This window comes from Lycium barbarum, chromosome 2, assembly GCF_019175385.1.
Source record: "Lycium barbarum isolate Lr01 chromosome 2, ASM1917538v2, whole genome shotgun sequence".
NCBI classification, from domain to species: domain Eukaryota; kingdom Viridiplantae; phylum Streptophyta; class Magnoliopsida; order Solanales; family Solanaceae; genus Lycium; species Lycium barbarum.
In genome coordinates this window covers 135,521,085-135,532,025 of record NC_083338.1, presented here as the reverse complement: position 1 = coordinate 135,532,025, position 10,941 = coordinate 135,521,085, and the positions used below count along the sequence as shown (strand labels likewise).

The window sequence follows — 10,941 nt, the reverse complement described above, 5'->3', positions numbered from 1 at the left end:
CACGAAGAACGTCTGTCGTGGGTGAGAGTGTGACGTGAGAAAGAAGAAAACCCAGTATTATACTCGATTTACTAGAAAATTTCATGGGCAAAGGTGCAAAATAGTGCAAATATACCCTTTTTTCTGAAGGAAATTTTTTGAAACAATCACGTATCTTATTTTTGAATTAAAAAAAAAAATACTACGGGGCTTTAAACAAAAGTCTACCCATTTTTTTTAGTAGACATATTTCTCTAAAGCCGCACGGTAATTTTTTTTTCCTGGTGGATCAGATCTGATTTGTTTAGAAAAATATCTCCGTGTCTTTAAAAAAATAAGTCTACCCATTTTTTTATATAAACCAGACCCGACCCACCACAAAAAAAAAAATTACCATGTGGCTCTAGAGAAATATGTCTACTCAAAAAAATTGGGTAGGCTTTTCCGTGACATTTTTTTAATTCAAAAATAAGATAAATAATTTCTTTTTAAAAATTTCGTTAGGGCAGGGCTAAATATATTACGGAAAAGGGCCAAATATACCCCTGTACTATCGGAAAAGGGCCAAATATACCCCTCGTTATACTTTGAGTCTAAATATACCCCTACCGTTATACTTTCGGTTCAAATATACCCCTCCTCCATTAACTTTGTCCAAGGTGGACATCCAATCCTACGTGATACTAACATTTGATAAGGTGGATGCCACGTGACACGACACCTTAGCGCCCAAATTCATTTTGCCCTTTCCCTCTATTTATTCTTCCACCCCTAAAATTTCTTCCCCTCCACCACCATTGTCACCATTACCGACTAAAATATGATGTGAAGCAGATGCTCATTTCCGAAATCCTCTTTCCAAAAATTAAAAAGTTAATGAATTGTCCTCTTTCCGAAATCCTCTCTCTCATTGAGAGAAGAAATGGAGGTGCCTAAATCATATCTAGAAGAAGTCATTCCAAACCCAAAATATTACTAATGTTATGAAATTATTTGTTCAGAGTAGTTTTCAGACAAAAAAAATTAGTTTGGAGAATTTGTATATTTTAATTTTGTTTAGATATTGATAAACTCAATTGCAAACCCATCCGCACCCAAAGCCTAACAGTATAAGTGCTAAATTTTGGGGGAAAAAATGCTAGCTGAAGAGATCGTGATCGCTGTGAGTAGTTGTTGACGGTAGAATCGCTTTCAATCGGACCGCCGGGGAAAGTGACTCCATTAAGAAGAACTGTATGTGTATATAGAGGGGAGGGGAAGGAAATTTTAGGAGGAAAGAGACAAAATGGGTTAGAGACGTTGAGGTAGCATGCCATGTGGCATCTACCTCATCAAATGTTAATGGCACATAGGATTGGATGTTCACCTTGAACAAATATAATAGAGGTAGATTAGGCCCTTTTCCAATAGTACAGGGTATATTTGGCCCTTCTCCAAATATATTATAACAATTTCGGATTTTCTGATCCAATATCCAATCCGTAAATTAAAAATTTTAAAAACAAAATCTGAGGTCCAATCCATTTATCCAAAAATTCAAACCAAATATCTAAAACGTTTGGATTCCGGGTTGACCGATACTATGCCCACCCCTCGTTGAATTTCTCTGATGGTATGCTTCCATGAATTCTGGCTTGTGATTTGTTCCACGAGGAGAAGAACTAAATCACCAAAAAATAAGATGGTGCGTGGTAATATTCTAAAGTTTTATCTATGAAATTTAATTTTACGAGAGTGACTATTTTTTAAATTTCGCAGGTTAAAAAGTAACTATTTGTGAGTTTTATCTGCAAATTGAGACTATTGTTTTGGATAACTAACCCCATCCAGCAATCCATATCCGCATCAACAAAAAATAGCTCAAGTTCTTATTTATTTTCCGGTATGAACACTTTTAGTTTTTGATGTTTAACTTTGTAACTGTAGCAACTTAGGCATCATTTGATTTTATTAAAATTAAGAGGTACGTATCTTAATATACATGTGAATATTAAGATGTATATGTCTGAATGTGGATATACATATGAATACTAACATGTGCATTAAAATCTGAATATTAAATAATTAAGATTTTTGTTTTTTTCCAAATATAGAAAACTTGTCTTTAATTAAAACTTACAGTAATAAATATAAAATTCAAACAAAATATTAAATAATCTAATTCTATTGCAGTATAAGATTTTGTTTAAAATATATGACAGTCGGTGATGGTAATGATTAGAAGTGATAGTTGGACTAGCACTTTGAAGATCATCTAGTGATGTTACTCGACCTTTATAATATATGAATTTATACTCCATCCCGAGTCTTCTTTTATTTTATTCTTCTTTTTTCGCATTATTTATTACTAGTACTATGAAAATCGAAAGACAATTTGGTTCCAGGTGAAAAAAGGTATTTTCCTTTTGTAAAGCATCGCTTTCTCTGTTTCCACGTACTCTGAATTTTCTTATTTCTTTGGCTCTAAAGACTCTAAATTGTCCCTTTTTGGCTCTAAGATCTGAATTATTTGTTCTTAGTGTATGTTATGGCCATTAACCACTCTCTTTTTGCACTGATTTATTCTCCAAGAATTAAAAATACAAACTTTATCTCATTCCTTTAATTCTCATTGACCCCGTGTGTTATGTAGAAGGCTACATTCCATTCCATTCAATGGGGAAGAGAGTGAGACTTTCCAACAAATTTGCTCTAAAAAAGGTGACAACTTTGTCCCTTTCCTCTCCCTCTTGCTATGAAATTGAAGAAACGAGAGAGAAAATCGAAGAGAGAATGAACGAAAACTCATTGCTTTAGATTCATTACAATGTTTCTTCCATTGAAAATAAAAGACTACGTCACTATTTATAGAGAACTAAAGAAAATAAAATATTTAAACTAAATATTTTGTAATTGATGTAGAGCATGGACTTAGAAGAAAAATAAATATGCTTGAATATTCCTAGACTTAAAAAGAAAGTAAATTTTCTATCATTATGTAAATCATAAAGTAGAAGAAAAGTAAATTTTAACGCCTCTCTATTTAATTTGTCTCACAGCACTCTTTGCATATCTCTTTCTTCTGATTTAGTCGAAAGGGGTTCATTCTGTTGTCATTCTTGGTTTGGTGAAACTGCTTTTTTTGTCAAAAGGGAGTCTTGCATTGCAGAAGATCGGATTAGTCAGTTACCTGATGAAATTCTGGTATATATACTGTCTTTCCTTACTGTTAAGGAAGCAGCAGACACAAGCGTCCGCTGAAGGCGCTGGTTAAGCTTGTGGACACATATTCATCGGCTTGATTTTGATGCTACCAAACCTTTGTATGAAGTAACCTTGCAAACCAAGCTACAGAAAAGGCATATGAAGAAGTATCTGAGATGGGTCAACTCTACTTTGCAAATGTGTAAAGGGCAAAGACTTGACAAATTTCGGGTTTGTTTTGATTTAGACAAGTTCGCGCGGCATGAGATTGACAAATGGCTTGAATTTGCCTTTTCTAGGAAAGTTCAAATTCTAGAGTTAAGACTTAAATAAGGGTGGAGAGGACACTCGTGATTTTGATTGCTGTTATGCTTTTCCGGCGCGGCTCCTTGGTCTTGTTGATCCTGCTGATTCTTCTTCATGCACACCTCATTCTATTAACCTCCAAATACACTCACTTGTCAAGCAGAATTTCAAGTCTCTAAAAATGCTGCTATTGAAATCTGTAAATGTGATTGGGGAAGTTCTTGAGTTCTTTTTACACAATTGTCCATTTCTCGAAACAATGGTAGTTCATGGATCAGGAACATTGGTAAATTTGGAAGTCGTTGGTCCGTCCCTCAAGTTGAGACACTTGGAGATATGGTACTGCTATTATGTTGAATCGCTTAAAATTTGTGATACAAACCTTATCACATTAAGGACTACATCAGGAGAAGGATTACTACTTAAGAATGTCCCGATGCTGGTTGAAGTAGAAATTTTGGGTACTTACACCCATATATTGAACGAAGGGGAGCCTTGGCGTAACTGGTAAAGTTGCTGCCATGTGACCAGGAGGTCACGGGTTCGATCCGTGGAAATAGTCTCTTGTAGAAATGCAAGGTAAGGCTGCGTACAATAGACCCTTGTAGTCCGGCCCTTCCCCGGACCCCGCGCATAGCGGAAGCTTAGTGCACCGGGCTGCCCTGTACACCCATATATTGAATGACATATCATCTCGTCTTTCCTGCGTTATCTCTCAGTTGGAGGTCCTTACAGTACATGCTTCTCTTTCATTGGTTAGTGAACAGAATTTGTGTCTATCTACACTTGTTTTACTAGCCTAGCATAACTGGTGTCTTCTGTGTAGTTTGATTTTTCGCAGGAAGATTTGGATCATTACAATTTTCCTGAACTTACGAAGCTCAAGAAATTTGTTTTAACTACATTCAGACCTGTATGCAGCTGGAAAGAGCAGCCTCTCTTAGGTTGCACGTCTATAATAAGGGCTGCTCCACAGTTGGAGGAATTTGAACTACAGGTAAGTAACATGTTTTGAGTTCTTTGTCTGCTTTGGCTAGTACAAACGTCTGATTCATTCATATTAGCAATTCGGGTTCATGTAGTTATTGATGCTACTTCTTGAGTATCTTTGTTATTTAAGTCGTTGAGCTTGATTTGAAACAATTGTGATGAGCTAAAGTTGAATGCAAATGCTTTTGCATTGTTTTTAACTGGTTTGACCGTGCCAATATAAAAGTCCCTGTCCTTACATAGGTGTCATTTGAGATAGGTTGTTGACAGCTCTATTGACATCGAGCTTTGATTTAAGCCTGCTTGGATTGGCTAATTTTAGATGCTTTTGAGCCAAAATAGCTTTTAAGCACTTTTGTAGTGTTTGGGTAAGATAAAAACATGATTTGAAGCACTTGTTTTTAAGCCAAAACAACAAAAATAAGCCAAAAGCCATAAGTCATAAGTTCATCCAAACAGGCTCTTATTATCTAAAACAAAGAGCTTAAATTCCTGTCACTCCTCCAGTTTCTCGTACACTTCTACTGAATTACTACGCATCTCGACAGCTTGTTTATGGTAGTGGAATGACCTCAGAGTGTTGGGATTGTGTCTCAGTTGCAGATTGTGTTCCTCCAAAATCTAAGGTTTCCAACCGTTTCTTGACAGTGTGCTATATGACGGAATAGGGAAGTACTGTACAGTGACTATTACGTGTTCAATAAACCTACTTTCTTGTCATAATTATACTGGTTGGTGTGAGACGAGAACAACCGACTAAGAAAATTGAGAAGTAAGTTGTTGCCTGGCTAGGTAGGCTGGTGAAGGAGGAATGCACTGCAGTAAAGGTTTCCGAGACGAGGGATTACACAATGTTGTTAGAATCGAGAGAAGCTTCTAATAGCTGCAGCGTTCAAAGGTGGAATCCCGAATGCCAATCAAATGACTCCAGGCTCAAAGATTCAGAATCAATCATCTTTGTTGGGAATAAACTTGGTAAAATAGAGGAGGCTTAGGGCAGAATTCTTTGCATGGTAGCTGATGTTCTATCTCTCTCCTCTCTGGATTATTTTAGGGAAAAGGGATAAAAAATGAACTTGTCTCGGATTTCCAGTTGCACTTATTCTTATTCTTTGCGGGGGTCCTATAAACTATTTTGGAGTGGAATAATATCACTCTAAGTGCTGACCTGGCTTTTAGTTGTGTGTGCACCTCCATGTAGAGCGTGGGAAGAAAAATACAAGCTAAAAGATATAGGCTCTTGACACCATGTGTCCAAAAGATAGAATTTTTCCTCTCTCTGTTTAGGCCTTTCTCTAAAAATTCAGCTGTGATCCGCCACTTATCCCACCAGGCCACCATCCATGCCCGCTCCCCAACCATATCTCTACACCATAACTTTCTCAGCCACCACCGCCCCTCTTCAACATCCTCCCTCCTTTGGTGAACCAAAACCACCACAAGAGATTGAGGAAGCAACGAGTTTCAATCTTCCTCTGCATATTCTGACAGCACACAGCTTGTATAAAGCTAGCAGCCCAAATTCTCCAGAGCTGGGAGTAAACATGAGGATGTATTGTACTTATAAAGGCCTCTACCTTAGGCAAAACCTTCATAGTCATAGTGTATAGTGGCAAGTCCGAACCAGATTTTGGATCCAAAGCCCACATTAGCTGCTCCTTCTTACACAAGTCATTTCCTTTCAAGATACCCGGTTGAAGATTCCACTTTTCCATCAATTTCTTCTCTGTAATTGGAGAAGAAGAAGACGAAGAAAAGAGAGAAGTAGAAGAAAGAATTGAAGTTGAAGAAGGGGAAGGCAAAGCAAGGAAGAAGCCACTGAAAAATCAGTTTCTTCTTTAATGAAGAAGGATAAAAATTAAAAAAAATGGTAGCTTTGAGAAAGAAATTAGGGAAGGGTATATCAAAGTTATTTTGCTCGGATTGATTGAGCATTGAGGAGTCAAGGAATTTAGGCCAAAATACCAAATGAAAGTAGATCAATATTTTTTCATTCCTAAAGAGGTGCATATCTTTGTTTGGAAGAGGAGGATCTGTAACTGCCATGGGGAGAGAGACATTTTCTAGTGATAAATAAAGAAGAAAGAAAGGAAAGAGGAAAAGAACTTTTTGTAAGGATAACGAAAAACTCATATGAACGTGTAAAAAAAAACAATCAAGAAACATTTGTTTATTTATGCCGCCTCAGTACTTAGGTGGTACTTATTCCACTACAAAATAATGTTCCCTTTCAAAAAGTTCCAAGATTTCTGGTAAGAAGACATTCTGTACCAAGGATCTTTGGTAGTTGTTCCGTTTCTCACAGTTTTGTTATATGGTTGTTCCTTCTATTTCTATTGATCAATTACGAATAAACACTTAGTATTTTGTCCATGCATTTAACAACAAACGCCTCGATTGTTGTCTCCAGGATACTTTTTTAGCATTGGTTATTTGTTCCAGTTCTTCCACTAAGTGGTTCTTTTAGGCTTCCTCTTTCTATATCCATTCACCCTCTTCTGGTCATACTTTCCAGTCCAGCAATCTGATTCTGTATAATATTCTTCGACATGCATTTTTGTTTTAATTCTTCAAAGTCTGTTTTTTAAGTTCTCAGTTTCCTTTCTATTACCATAGTTGGCTTGCCAACACTATCATATGATTGCTATCGCTGCTTCACTAATTAATGAACCCATCTACACCTGTCCACATTTTCTCAAATTTAAAAATAAGATTCACCCGTTCCCAGTCTGCACTCTATTGGAATGGGTTTATGATTGGAAATCATCTTATGCTTTAAAAACTTGAATATCACATCCCACTCGACAAATGAAGTGTATGAGCAAAGTTGAACACTAAAAGGGGTTCAATGATACTAAACCCAAAAAGCTTGAAGCTCTTGATCAAATAGGGATAGCATGTGAACAACCGCAAAACCTCCCTAATCCTTTGAGTCTTTCTTGTATTTATGTTCTGTTTGAAGAAATTTGAGATGGAAATATATATGTTAACGGCATTGTTGCTTTACTTGTTCAAAAGTAGCAGAAGATATGAGATCAGGGACGGATCTACATGTTGTCGAGGGTGTAAATTTTCTATGTTTATGTGCATCTATTAACTTTTGAACACCCTGAATAAATTATATTTAGCTTCTTCTTTTTTCCGAATACCTTGAATGAAAATCCTGAATCCGCCACTGTATGAGATGCCATAGGCTTTAGGACATTTACCTTTTCAAATTGTAAATGTGGGAAAGCAATTAATGATTTAAAGGTACTTCCCTAGAGATGTAATATATATATATATATATATATATATATACACACACGAAGCCAACTAGTGAATTTCTACTGATAGTTAAGTAGTAAGCAAAATCATATATTAAAAGAAAAGGAAGGATCCGGGTTCTTGGAAAAATAATAATTCGAGAAGGTTCATTTAGTGCCATTCTGGGTGACTTTGCTATACGGGTTAATTCTGTCCCAAACTCAAATATATATGTGTGATAAGTCACTTATGTTTTCTTTTGTTACCTAATTATCGTGGCTTGTTTAAGAAGTTAACAGGGAGTCTAGATAATGGACAACTAGTAATGGTGATTGAATATTGTTGAATTAGTCAACTTGACTAGGAAACATATTACATGATAATGGAAATTTTTCATTCAGTCAAACAAGGGTATCAGGTTTAAGTTCCATATATGATACGGGCATTGTTCCTACTTCCTGTAGATTGTTGTTCTGTATGCAAGTGTTATTCTTAATGTTATACTGATCACTACCACAAAAGATAAAGGCAGCATTCGTTTAGGAACTTTGTATTTGGTTCATCATGTGCTGATGCTTGAAATGTAAGTAGTAGAAAATCGGAGAACACAAGGGGTGATTTCCAATTTTCCCATGTTCGATTGGAAAAATAAGCATTTTTGGAGAAAAATAAGCTTGGCCAAACAGGCTAGTAAAAATAGGGTAAACAAGTTCCACAAATGACATTCCACATTCATTGTGTCCTCTCCACCCTCCAACCTCATCTTTACCTCCACAACCTGTAGCTCCCATCCCCACCACCCCACACCCCTACCCCTCCTCCCATAGTATTTGTTTAGGTTATATACAAATAATTTTAGGATAATTTTTTGTTTACGTACCGAACACAAGAAAGTAAGTAAGAAACCCACTTATTTTCTTGGAGAACATTTTCGTTCATAACTAACACACCCAAGGTGAAGTTCCAATGAGGAAATAAGGGGAGGGGCCCGAACTGTTAGTGCCACTCGGGTAACTTTGGGACAGAATTAACCCGACTTGTGCTGTCTGTTTGTTTTTACAGAAGTACATAAAGAGCAGGTCAGTTTTACATCATGAAGGGACATGTAGGAGCTCGAGTTTTGAATCTACTGAATTGAATAGAAAAGAAATAAAGAGCACAAGAATTTTCCATTCTTCTTGCATAATGGAGCAAGATTTCTGGTTATCAAGAACTGGAGGAACACTTCTTTTCTCTCCGGCTACCTTATTTTTTTTATTAGAATAAGCAAAGGAGAGAAAAGCACTAATTTTCTCTAAGAAAATAGACTTTTCATTTGCACTCCATTCTTTAATGTTCTTTTCCATATTCCTCACTTTCCTTCCCTCGTATGGTAATACTTGAGGGGATTTGTTGAAGAACAAAGTACTACAAGAATTGAAATGACATAAGCAATTGACACAATCATTTTCATCTGCCATTGGCCTCTAATAAAATGTTACGTTCATAGTTCTGAACATGTCTTTAACTCTGCTCCTTACATAATTTTAAGTTATAAGGTGTTACAGACGATTCCCCAACGTTTTTATTCTTTTTATTTATGTAATAATTACTGAAATGTCAGCCTTCACTCCAAGATATGAGGTCTTTTCCCTTGCATCTACTTTTGTTTAGCTTAGTGTCTACTCATCTTATTTCGATATACTTTTGTTATTTGAGTTTTAATTTGTACTCTATTTATTTACGGCAGTTGGAGGCACGTCCCTTCACGTCAAACAGAGAGTGTAAGAAGGCCATAAAATGCCCACTCCATCACCTCAAAGTGGTCAAATTATGGGGGTTTTATAACCGCGCATTTCATCTTGAACTCGTTAGGTACTTTTTGGAAAATGTTGTTGCACTCGAGAAAATCATCATCGATCCTACGTGTCCACTTTTGGCTCGCGTCCCCTTGGATTTTGAGGAAATCGAACATCGGCAAACTGCAAGAAATCTTGCTAAGCACCAGCTTCAAGGTGAGGTGCCTCCAACTATGGAGTTGGTGATACTGTAATTTTGTTTATTAACGATAATAATAATGTTATTTAAGGCCTTCCCATTTAAATTTGTGCTAGATGAGAGATTTGGCTTAGTATTATGATTGTATGTCCCACAAGGGGATAATGTACCTGTTTTAATTTTATAATTATTTGACCTTATTTTCTCTTTGGTGGATACTTTTTCATTTCTGATTAATGGAGTCGTTCTCTCGAGGATATTAATTAATACATAAAATATTGACAAAACTTATTGTATATTCATGCAATGTTTACGATATTAAACATTTATACTAGAAATATACTGCAATTATGCAAAGCCTACAACAACAACAACAACAACAACAAGAAGCCCAGTATAATCCCATCATGTGGGGTCTGGGAGGGTAGAGTGTACGCAGACCTAACTCCCACCTTGGAAGGTAGGGCGGCTGTTTCCGAAAGATCCTCGGCTCAAGAGAGGAAAAACAAGACAAAAGGTTAGATAGGATCACAGATATCGAAAAACAATATGAAATCAAGGAATAACAAAAGCGAGAAAGTCATGTTAGAACAGTTCGAAAGAAAGGAGCATTACTACTATAAATAACTAAGGCCACCAAAGTACAACGGCCCAACAAATATAAGCAGCAATCAAATGCAAAAATCAAATGGCAATAATCAAATGAGCAAAACTACAACTAGTAAGGTGAAAGGATTGGCCACCTAGCCTTCTATCCTAATCTAAGTCCTCCACAACCTCCTATCTAAGGTCATGTCCTCGGTGAGCTAAAACTGTGTCATATCCTGTCTAATCACCTCTCCCCAATACTTCTTTGGCCTCCCTTTGCCTCTCCTGAAACCGTCCATAGCCAACCTCTCACACCTCCGCACTGGGGCATCTGTGTCTCCCCTCTTCACATGCCCAAACCATCTTAGCCTCGCTTCCCGCATCTTGTCTTCCACCGATGCCACTCCCACCTTGTCTCAGATATCTTCATTCCTAATTCTATCCCTCCTAGTGTGCCCACACATCCACCGCAGCATTCGCATTTCCGCGACTTTCATCTTCTGGACGTGAAAATTATGAAAAGCCTACAAAGATATAATGTACAATACATTTGTGATATATTCTCCGTTTAAAACTTAACTACGGTAAAATATGCATGGGATATTTGTGGGTTTTATTATAGAAGTAAAGATTTATTTGGCTAAAAATAACACGCAACTCAGTAAATTATAC

General features: G+C 36.7%; 1 long non-coding RNA gene across 2 annotated transcripts; it reads left to right on the top strand.

Annotated features, from left to right (window-relative positions):
• Window positions 1-887: 887 nt before the first annotated feature.
• Window positions 888-9,869, top strand: LOC132627440 (uncharacterized). 2 transcript variants are annotated; one of them, XR_009577872.1, is made up of 4 exons: window positions 888-1,663; window positions 1,738-4,223; window positions 4,295-4,465; window positions 9,434-9,869. It is a non-coding gene; the product is annotated as an uncharacterized LOC132627440 (long non-coding RNA). The 2 variants fall into 2 exon arrangements; XR_009577871.1 differs by having other exon boundaries at window positions 1,409-4,223.
• The last annotated feature ends 1,072 nt before the right edge of the window (window positions 9,870-10,941 follow it).